The sequence below is a fragment of the Gnatocerus cornutus genome, unplaced genomic scaffold, assembly GCF_029298725.1.
Source record: "Gnatocerus cornutus isolate USDA-ARS CGAHR unplaced genomic scaffold, icGnaCorn1.1 ctg00000243.1, whole genome shotgun sequence".
NCBI lineage: Eukaryota > Metazoa > Arthropoda > Insecta > Coleoptera > Tenebrionidae > Gnatocerus > Gnatocerus cornutus.
The window spans coordinates 35296-46182 of NW_028275562.1; the positions used below are offsets into that span (position 1 = coordinate 35296).

At 43.9% G+C, this 10887-nt stretch overlaps 1 non-coding gene and 1 pseudogene across 1 annotated transcript; both read right to left on the minus strand.

Annotated features, from left to right (window-relative positions):
* Positions 1-3779: 3779 nt before the first annotated feature.
* On the minus strand, positions 3780-3898 carry LOC148165698 (5S ribosomal RNA; annotated as a pseudogene).
* A 6466-nt stretch (positions 3899-10364) lies between these two features.
* On the minus strand, positions 10365-10484 carry LOC148165699 (5S ribosomal RNA). Its single transcript, XR_015771248.1, has one exon. It is a non-coding gene; the product is annotated as a 5S ribosomal RNA (ribosomal RNA).
* Positions 10485-10887: the final 403 nt, after the last annotated feature.

Genomic DNA, 10887 nt, shown 5'->3' on the forward strand with positions numbered 1-10887 from the left:
AAAGCGAAAAAAACCGCTTCACCCAAGAGAAAGAAGTGAAAAGTCGACGACGATGATTTAATTTTTTCAACGACGACGACGTCCTGGTGGTTTCGGGAACGTGCTCCGATCGTATATATCGACGTAGGGGCACCATCGATACAAATAAATGGCCCTTTTCAGGGCCACAATTATTTTCAAGAAACGAACGAAAGATTCGCTTGGACAATGCACATTCTGTTGAGGAGATACATACTTTCATTTGATTTTCTTGTCTATTCATTTGACTGTCGAAACAGTGTTATTACAAAGAATGATAAACTTTATTATATAATAATGTTTCAAATAGTCTCAGTTAAAAGAAAATTTAATGTGAAAGAAAAAAGCAAAAGTTTATCGTTTTATGTAAGTACGAATTTTGTGAATAAATCACATAACCTAACTTTTTTTTTTTTTTTTTTTTTTTTTCAATCTCAAAAAGTTGCATGCGCGAACGATAAATTTTCAATTCGTTGGAAAATAATTGTGGTTCTGAAAAGAACCGATTTTTTTTTTCTTCTTTTAACACCTTCGAAGATGAAGAATTTGTTAATTCTAGATGGTCGGATCGGATGGATGGATGGATGGATGGAGGAAATTTAAGCCCTCTCGCCACGAATGCGTCTCGCCAATTGGATGTCTTTCGGCATGATGGTGACACGTTTGGCGTGGATGGCGCACAAGTTGGTGTCTTCGAAGAGGCCGACGAGATAAGCCTCGCTGGCTTCTTGAAGTGCCATCACGGCCGAACTTTGGAAACGGAGATCGGTCTTGAAATCTTGGGCGATCTCTCGGACGAGACGTTGGAAAGGCAGCTTGCGGATCAAAAGTTCAGTGCTCTTTTGATAACGACGAATCTCACGAAGGGCGACCGTACCGGGCCTGTAACGGTGAGGTTTCTTGACACCTCCGGTGGCGGGAGCGCTTTTTCTGGCCGCCTTCGTGGCCAACTGTTTTCTAGGTGCCTTGCCACCGGTAGATTTACGAGCCGTCTGTTTAGTTCTCGCCATCTCGGATATCGGATGAATCAAATGAAAAGAATTAACGTAGGTAGTGGCTTGCTTGCTTGCTTCGACCGAACGACCGACCGTACGTACGAACGTTCGAAAGTCAACTGAAAATTTTCGTCGCGCCAACGGCCGTTTTATAAACTCGATGAGTCATACGGCGACGCCATTGGTGGATTCGTTTTTAACGCGAGGTGGAGCTGCCGTAACTTATAAATAGTCCCGCGGAATGAAATTTTGACGTTAGTTCCATAACGAACTTGGTCGAAGCTACGTCGTTTTGTACGAAGAATTTCCTAATTTTATCAAGATGACCGGTCGTGGTAAAGGTGGCAAAGGATTGGGAAAAGGTGGCGCCAAACGTCATCGCAAAGTTCTACGCGATAACATCCAAGGTATAACGAAACCGGCGATCAGAAGATTGGCTCGTCGTGGTGGTGTGAAACGTATTTCCGGTCTCATCTACGAAGAAACCAGAGGTGTGTTGAAGGTCTTCCTCGAGAACGTCATCCGTGACGCCGTAACTTACACCGAACACGCAAAACGTAAGACCGTCACCGCCATGGACGTCGTCTACGCCCTGAAACGTCAAGGTCGTACCCTTTACGGTTTCGGCGGTTAATTTTATCATTTTATGACGTGTATCCGCATCCTCAGAGGAATAACAACAAACCCCCCGCAGGCAAGCAAACAAACAAACAAAAAAAAACGGTTCTTTTCAGAACCACAAAATAAATCAAACGAATTAAATATGTTGCTCAATTGTGTGTTTGTCTTCAAATCGAAATGAAAATCGTACGGAGTGAGTGATCATTTTAATTTGTGATCCAGGCGGCGACTTTGACAATTTTGACAGCAGTTTTAGGTTAGAATGACCATCGTTAAAAGAACGTTTTTGCCACGAAGAGTATATTTGAGGTTATGTCCAATATGGGGTAGAGTTACTCTCCTCAGACGTGACTTGAAACAAAATCTCATAGCAAATAAAACGATTGATTGTAGTATTACGGCTCACCGCTGACGACTGCTGCTGCAAGAAATTATCGAGACGGAGAGCACGTATAGGCGACCGGTGTGTGTGTGTATGTTCTTAACAGATTAATGTGCGAAATGTGAAGAAATTTACGACGAATCGGAATGTTTCTTGAATTAGATAATCAATAAATTATTATAGATAGAGTTGTCGAGTTCGTGCTTTAGTCGGGCATTGAATTTTTCTAAAAATTACGATGAAAAGTCGTAAAAATCATCTTTCTTGGTTGAATGTAATCGAAAATCTTCCGTTCAGTCTACGCTCGTATAATGAATTAATTGATCGGTTTAACTTTAAAATATCTAAAAGACTTTTTAACATGATTCTCATAGGTTGTTGTATTTTGGCGAAAAAATCAATTCGTTCGAGTTGAATTTTTGGCCCTGAGAAGGGCCGATGTGAAGATGGTTTTTATAAAAGTTTTTGTTTTTCGTTCGAGATGACGGCGGCGAAGAATTAAATTTAAGGCTTCTTTTCGGTCTTCTTGGGCAACAACACCGCCTGGATGTTGGGCAAGACACCGCCTTGGGCGATGGTAACGCCGGAAAGGAGCTTGTTTAACTCCTCGTCGTTCCTTATAGCCAATTGAAGATGTCTCGGAATGATACGGGTTTTCTTGTTATCTCTGGCGGCGTTTCCTGCCAATTCGAGAACTTCGGCGGCTAGATATTCCATTACGGCCGCCAAATAAACGGGAGCACCTGCACCCACTCTTTCGGCGTAGTTTCCTTTACGCAGAAGACGATGAATTCTGCCGACGGGAAACTGAAGTCCGGCACGACTGGAACGAGACTTCGCCTTTCCCTTCACTTTACCTCCTTTTCCTCTTCCGGACATGTTGTTATACGATATAAACAGCAAAACACCTACTGCGACTGACACGAAGCGCACTGACAAACGTACGGCTTGAAATAAATGCCGAACGCGGCGAAGGCTAGAAATTTATATGGTCGGTACAGCGCCATCTCGTTAGGGCAATGGTCGAACGACGAACTAAGGCGGAGCGCCTGTTTGTCGCTCGCTCGTTATAAATAGAGGGATTTTAGGTGTGCGGCGTTTTAGATCGAGTATACTCGTCGTAACGTGCACGTCGTGTCTGTCTCGTTTTCTGTTTTTAAACGTTTTTTTAACTCGACGACTAGAAGAGAATGCCACCCAAGACCAGCGGTAAGGCGGCCAAGAAGGCCGGAAAAGCTCAAAAGAACATCTCGAAGAGCGACAAGAAAAAGAAGCGCAGGAGGAAGGAGAGTTACGCCATCTACATTTACAAGGTGTTGAAGCAGGTCCATCCCGATACCGGTATCTCCAGCAAGGCTATGTCTATCATGAACAGTTTCGTGAACGACATCTTCGAACGTATAGCTGCTGAAGCCAGTCGCCTCGCTCATTACAACAAACGTTCGACCATAACCAGCAGGGAGATCCAGACGGCGGTGCGTCTTCTTTTGCCCGGTGAATTGGCGAAGCACGCCGTTTCTGAAGGAACCAAGGCCGTCACCAAATACACCAGTTCAAAATAAATCCTCCTCGAGCAGCTTGGAAGTTGGTTGGAAAAAAAAGAAAAAAAATCGGTTCTTTTCAGAACCACAAATTCAACTCGAACGAATTAAAAATTTTCGTCTTCATACTATATAAGTTCCTGAGAGAAAATATAAATAGTGAAAAATATATTTAAAAAAAGTTTGACATCAGAAATGTTAATAAAAAAAGAAAAGAGTAGAGACACACGGCACGCGGTGTTCCCAAGCGGTCACCCATCCAAGTACTGACCGCGCCCGACGTTGCTTGACTTCGGTGATCGGACGAGAACCGGTAGTTTTCAACGTGGTATGGTCGTTGCCTGGTAAAATTTTCCAAGATGGTACGTTGACGATTTTTTGTGATTGTTCGATCGTTTGGATGTGACATTTTTCGATGGTACACATGTCAGAAAATGTACAAGATTTAAAAGAAGAAAAAAAAAAAATTTTTTTTTGCGAGTCGTTTTTTAGTTTTTTTTTTGCGACAAAATGACGAAAAAAAAAAACTCGTATGAGGCGTTAAATTAAATTGTTCGTTTGACGATCTCAACGAGTCACTTGCGATTAACGTAATTTAAAATTTGAGAACTTACTTACTCACTTGCTTGCTTAGATGGAAATAGCACCCACTTGAAGTAAACGCCGACACGGACCGGAGATGAATAAACTCCGAACGGACGGGGTTAATTCATGAACTGACCGTAGTACGGTCGAAGGTTCGCCGCCGCCGCTACCTGCTTTCTTTCTTAGAACTGATAACAGAGTTGGTTTCTTTGTCTGTTCATTCATCGAAATTCCCACCACTCTGGCCGGGCCGGGCGGGGTGGGTGTGTGTTGTTTCATGATTTGTTCTCTTCTCGATTTATTCTTTTTCCGACGTCGTTCGATTCATAGAGATGTTTTCGTCGAAAGTGTGGTCGCGTTTACATTGCATTAAAATTTAATTTGTTCCAGTGCGACGATGAAACAAGAAAAAAGTTTCAAGTAAGTACGCACGCACGCACACCTACATATTTCATTTTTTAAATCTTTCGACGTTCGTAGTTTCTGCTCGAAATGTCGACTAATAGTAGGGAATGTTTTGTTGATTTGTTTGTTTTTCGTTTTTGAGAAGAACAAATGAAAATTTCGTTGGATTTCTGTCGACCGACGACCGACTGAAAATCCGCCGACATCGACGTAGTTTTATTTAGAGTGTCTGAAAAATGCAAACAATGCAAGATTTCCGTATTTTTGTTGGTTTGTGGTGTTTGGGGAGTTTTTTTTATGATTATAAAATGGTTTCGTCGAGAAAAATTGCTTCTTTCGCAATGAATTGGCAAGAAAAATTAAAAAACTCGTCCGTTCCCGTCGCTGGATGTTCGACGGTGGTCCGTCTGATTTTCCCTTTATTTTCGTAAAATTGACGAGAATTTCGCCGTCAAAACTGTTTTCGGTGATGTTTCGATGATGGGATTTCGTCGTGTGAGGTAATTTTTGAGGAAAAAATGTCGATTTTGCGAAAAAAGTCGTTCGAAAAGTCCGTTCGTCGTACAAATTCGTTTCTCATGGTCGAGTCCGAAATTGACATCGTTTTTTTTCCGACCTGTTCGTCAAGATCGTTTTCAAAAATCAACTCCTACGAAAGGCGAAGGTTTTATCTTCGTTCTTGAAAAAATTCGACCTTCTCGGACGTCATCTTCGACCGTTTGTGAATTTTTTTCCTACACTCTGCAGGTTCGTCGGTCGTCGCTCCGATCCGTGCTGCGTCTCTTTGCGAGGCGATTTTCGAAAAGATCGCACGTACTTTTCGACCGATTCGTTCGTGAAACTTGTAGAGGATGCTTCCAAGTTTGTCTGGTCGAAAGCGGAACTTTCCTGTTATTCGTGGAAAACGCGTAACGTCGGCGTCGAACTTGGATGTCATCTCCTTGTTTCGGAGGGTCTTTGTTCGAGTCGACGTTCGATCGGTCCTTGTTCGCTTTTGGAGGTCGGCTGGTCGTCCGGGAAAACTTGAGGTTATTCAGGAGGCCATCGCCGACCGAATCGCTCATGTTCCCGCACCCGGAGGCGGTGATCTTCGCGTAAAGAGAACGATGCCATCACGCGAAAGCTGTATTCGAGGCCCACTGAATTTTCTAACTCGACGAGAAGGCTCTCGTTTAGTCCGCGGTCCGCGCGTTTTCGAACGCGCCAACACTTTGACTTTGGCGCCCAATTCGTTCTGTAAAGTTCATTCGTTCTTTCACCGAAGAATAAGCCTACCTATAATAAAAAGAAAAAAACGCGCGCGCGATAGACGAAAATATGGCCGACGTAGAAAATCAAGCAGCTTCGACGGTCGCCGGTGCCACTTCCGGCTCCTCACCGGTGAAGAAGGAGAAGAAGCCCAAAAATCCGAGAAGCAAACCTTCTCATCCGCCCACTTCGGAGATGGTCACCAACGCCATCAAAGGCTTGAAGGAACGCGGCGGTTCTTCGTTGCAGGCGATCAAGAAATATGTCGCGGCCAACTACAAAGTCGACGCGGAAAAATTTGCGCCTTTCATCAAGAAGTACCTTAAGGGCGCCGTCGCATCCGGTTCGTTGGTCCAAACCAAAGGAAAAGGAGCTTCCGGTTCGTTCAAGTTGGCTTCTGCCGTCACCGGTGCAGCTAAGGCTCCGTCCGCCACGAAAAAGAGATCTGCCGCTGCGACCGCGTCGTCATCGGCGAAATCCAAGAAGACGGGCGTTGCTAAACGTTCCGTCGCGTCAGCGCCGACGTCCGCCGAAAAAGGATCCGCCTCAAAAGCCGGTAAGAAGGCCGCCCCCGCCGCTTCGGCCAAGTCTAAGAAAACTGCCGCCGAAAAGAAGAGCGTCGCCGTATCGAAGGCTAGAAAGGCTGCGTCCGCTCCCGAAAAGAAAGCCAGCGCCGCCTCCAGATCGCCCGTCAAACCCAAGACGCCATCGAAAGCGAAGAAATCCAACAAGGCCGGTCCAACCAAGAAACCGAAAGCGCCGAAACCGAAAACGGCCAAAGCCGTCACCGTCAAAGCGAAAAAAACCGCTTCACCCAAGAGAAAGAAGTGAAAAGTCGACGACGATGATTTAATTTTTTCAACGACGACGACGTCCTGGTGGTTTCGGGAACGTGCTCCGATCGTATATATCGACGTAGGGGCACCATCGATACAAATAAATGGCCCTTTTCAGGGCCACAATTATTTTCAAGAAACGAACGAAAGATTCGCTTGGACAATGCACATTCTGTTGAGGAGATACATACTTTCATTTGATTTTCTTGTCTATTCATTTGACTGTCGAAACAGTGTTATTACAAAGAATGATAAACTTTATTATATAATAATGTTTCAAATAGTCTCAGTTAAAAGAAAATTTAATGTGAAAGAAAAAAGCAAAAGTTTATCGTTTTATGTAAGTACGAATTTTGTGAATAAATCACATAACCTAACTTTTTTTTTTTTTTTTTTTTTTTTCAATCTCAAAAAGTTGCATGCGCGAACGATAAATTTTCAATTCGTTGGAAAATAATTGTGGTTCTGAAAAGAACCGATTTTTTTTTTCTTCTTTTAACACCTTCGAAGATGAAGAATTTGTTAATTCTAGATGGTCGGATCGGATGGATGGATGGATGGATGGAGGAAATTTAAGCCCTCTCGCCACGAATGCGTCTCGCCAATTGGATGTCTTTCGGCATGATGGTGACACGTTTGGCGTGGATGGCGCACAAGTTGGTGTCTTCGAAGAGGCCGACGAGATAAGCCTCGCTGGCTTCTTGAAGTGCCATCACGGCCGAACTTTGGAAACGGAGATCGGTCTTGAAATCTTGGGCGATCTCTCGGACGAGACGTTGGAAAGGCAGCTTGCGGATCAAAAGTTCAGTGCTCTTTTGATAACGACGAATCTCACGAAGGGCGACCGTACCGGGCCTGTAACGGTGAGGTTTCTTGACACCTCCGGTGGCGGGAGCGCTTTTTCTGGCCGCCTTCGTGGCCAACTGTTTTCTAGGTGCCTTGCCACCGGTAGATTTACGAGCCGTCTGTTTAGTTCTCGCCATCTCGGATATCGGATGAATCAAATGAAAAGAATTAACGTAGGTAGTGGCTTGCTTGCTTGCTTCGACCGAACGACCGACCGTACGTACGAACGTTCGAAAGTCAACTGAAAATTTTCGTCGCGCCAACGGCCGTTTTATAAACTCGATGAGTCATACGGCGACGCCATTGGTGGATTCGTTTTTAACGCGAGGTGGAGCTGCCGTAACTTATAAATAGTCCCGCGGAATGAAATTTTGACGTTAGTTCCATAACGAACTTGGTCGAAGCTACGTCGTTTTGTACGAAGAATTTCCTAATTTTATCAAGATGACCGGTCGTGGTAAAGGTGGCAAAGGATTGGGAAAAGGTGGCGCCAAACGTCATCGCAAAGTTCTACGCGATAACATCCAAGGTATAACGAAACCGGCGATCAGAAGATTGGCTCGTCGTGGTGGTGTGAAACGTATTTCCGGTCTCATCTACGAAGAAACCAGAGGTGTGTTGAAGGTCTTCCTCGAGAACGTCATCCGTGACGCCGTAACTTACACCGAACACGCAAAACGTAAGACCGTCACCGCCATGGACGTCGTCTACGCCCTGAAACGTCAAGGTCGTACCCTTTACGGTTTCGGCGGTTAATTTTATCATTTTATGACGTGTATCCGCATCCTCAGAGGAATAACAACAAACCCCCCGCAGGCAAGCAAACAAACAAACAAAAAAAAACGGTTCTTTTCAGAACCACAAAATAAATCAAACGAATTAAATATGTTGCTCAATTGTGTGTTTGTCTTCAAATCGAAATGAAAATCGTACGGAGTGAGTGATCATTTTAATTTGTGATCCAGGCGGCGACTTTGACAATTTTGACAGCAGTTTTAGGTTAGAATGACCATCGTTAAAAGAACGTTTTTGCCACGAAGAGTATATTTGAGGTTATGTCCAATATGGGGTAGAGTTACTCTCCTCAGACGTGACTTGAAACAAAATCTCATAGCAAATAAAACGATTGATTGTAGTATTACGGCTCACCGCTGACGACTGCTGCTGCAAGAAATTATCGAGACGGAGAGCACGTATAGGCGACCGGTGTGTGTGTGTATGTTCTTAACAGATTAATGTGCGAAATGTGAAGAAATTTACGACGAATCGGAATGTTTCTTGAATTAGATAATCAATAAATTATTATAGATAGAGTTGTCGAGTTCGTGCTTTAGTCGGGCATTGAATTTTTCTAAAAATTACGATGAAAAGTCGTAAAAATCATCTTTCTTGGTTGAATGTAATCGAAAATCTTCCGTTCAGTCTACGCTCGTATAATGAATTAATTGATCGGTTTAACTTTAAAATATCTAAAAGACTTTTTAACATGATTCTCATAGGTTGTTGTATTTTGGCGAAAAAATCAATTCGTTCGAGTTGAATTTTTGGCCCTGAGAAGGGCCGATGTGAAGATGGTTTTTATAAAAGTTTTTGTTTTTCGTTCGAGATGACGGCGGCGAAGAATTAAATTTAAGGCTTCTTTTCGGTCTTCTTGGGCAACAACACCGCCTGGATGTTGGGCAAGACACCGCCTTGGGCGATGGTAACGCCGGAAAGGAGCTTGTTTAACTCCTCGTCGTTCCTTATAGCCAATTGAAGATGTCTCGGAATGATACGGGTTTTCTTGTTATCTCTGGCGGCGTTTCCTGCCAATTCGAGAACTTCGGCGGCTAGATATTCCATTACGGCCGCCAAATAAACGGGAGCACCTGCACCCACTCTTTCGGCGTAGTTTCCTTTACGCAGAAGACGATGAATTCTGCCGACGGGAAACTGAAGTCCGGCACGACTGGAACGAGACTTCGCCTTTCCCTTCACTTTACCTCCTTTTCCTCTTCCGGACATGTTGTTATACGATATAAACAGCAAAACACCTACTGCGACTGACACGAAGCGCACTGACAAACGTACGGCTTGAAATAAATGCCGAACGCGGCGAAGGCTAGAAATTTATATGGTCGGTACAGCGCCATCTCGTTAGGGCAATGGTCGAACGACGAACTAAGGCGGAGCGCCTGTTTGTCGCTCGCTCGTTATAAATAGAGGGATTTTAGGTGTGCGGCGTTTTAGATCGAGTATACTCGTCGTAACGTGCACGTCGTGTCTGTCTCGTTTTCTGTTTTTAAACGTTTTTTTAACTCGACGACTAGAAGAGAATGCCACCCAAGACCAGCGGTAAGGCGGCCAAGAAGGCCGGAAAAGCTCAAAAGAACATCTCGAAGAGCGACAAGAAAAAGAAGCGCAGGAGGAAGGAGAGTTACGCCATCTACATTTACAAGGTGTTGAAGCAGGTCCATCCCGATACCGGTATCTCCAGCAAGGCTATGTCTATCATGAACAGTTTCGTGAACGACATCTTCGAACGTATAGCTGCTGAAGCCAGTCGCCTCGCTCATTACAACAAACGTTCGACCATAACCAGCAGGGAGATCCAGACGGCGGTGCGTCTTCTTTTGCCCGGTGAATTGGCGAAGCACGCCGTTTCTGAAGGAACCAAGGCCGTCACCAAATACACCAGTTCAAAATAAATCCTCCTCGAGCAGCTTGGAAGTTGGTTGGAAAAAAAAGAAAAAAAATCGGTTCTTTTCAGAACCACAAATTCAACTCGAACGAATTAAAAATTTTCGTCTTCATACTATATAAGTTCCTGAGAGAAAATATAAATAGTGAAAAATATATTTAAAAAAAGTTTGACATCAGAAATGTTAATAAAAAAAGAAAAGAGTAGAGACAACGGCACGCGGTGTTCCCAAGCGGTCACCCATCCAAGTACTGACCGCGCCCGACGTTGCTTGACTTCGGTGATCGGACGAGAACCGGTAGTTTTCAACGTGGTATGGTCGTTGCCTGGTAAAATTTTCCAAGATGGTACGTTGACGATTTTTTGTGATTGTTCGATCGTTTGGATGTGACATTTTTCGATGGTACACATGTCAGAAAATGTACAAGATTTAAAAGAAGAAAAAAAAAAAATTTTTTTTTGCGAGTCGTTTTTTAGTTTTTTTTTTGCGACAAAATGACGAAAAAAAAAAACTCGTATGAGGCGTTAAATTAAATTGTTCGTTTGACGATCTCAACGAGTCACTTGCGATTAACGTAATTTAAAATTTGAGAACTTACTTACTCACTTGCTTGCTTAGATGGAAATAGCACCCACTTGAAGTAAACGCCGACACGGACCGGAGATGAATAAACTCCGAACGGACGGGGTTAATTCATGAACTGACCGTAGTACGGTCGAAGGTTCGCCG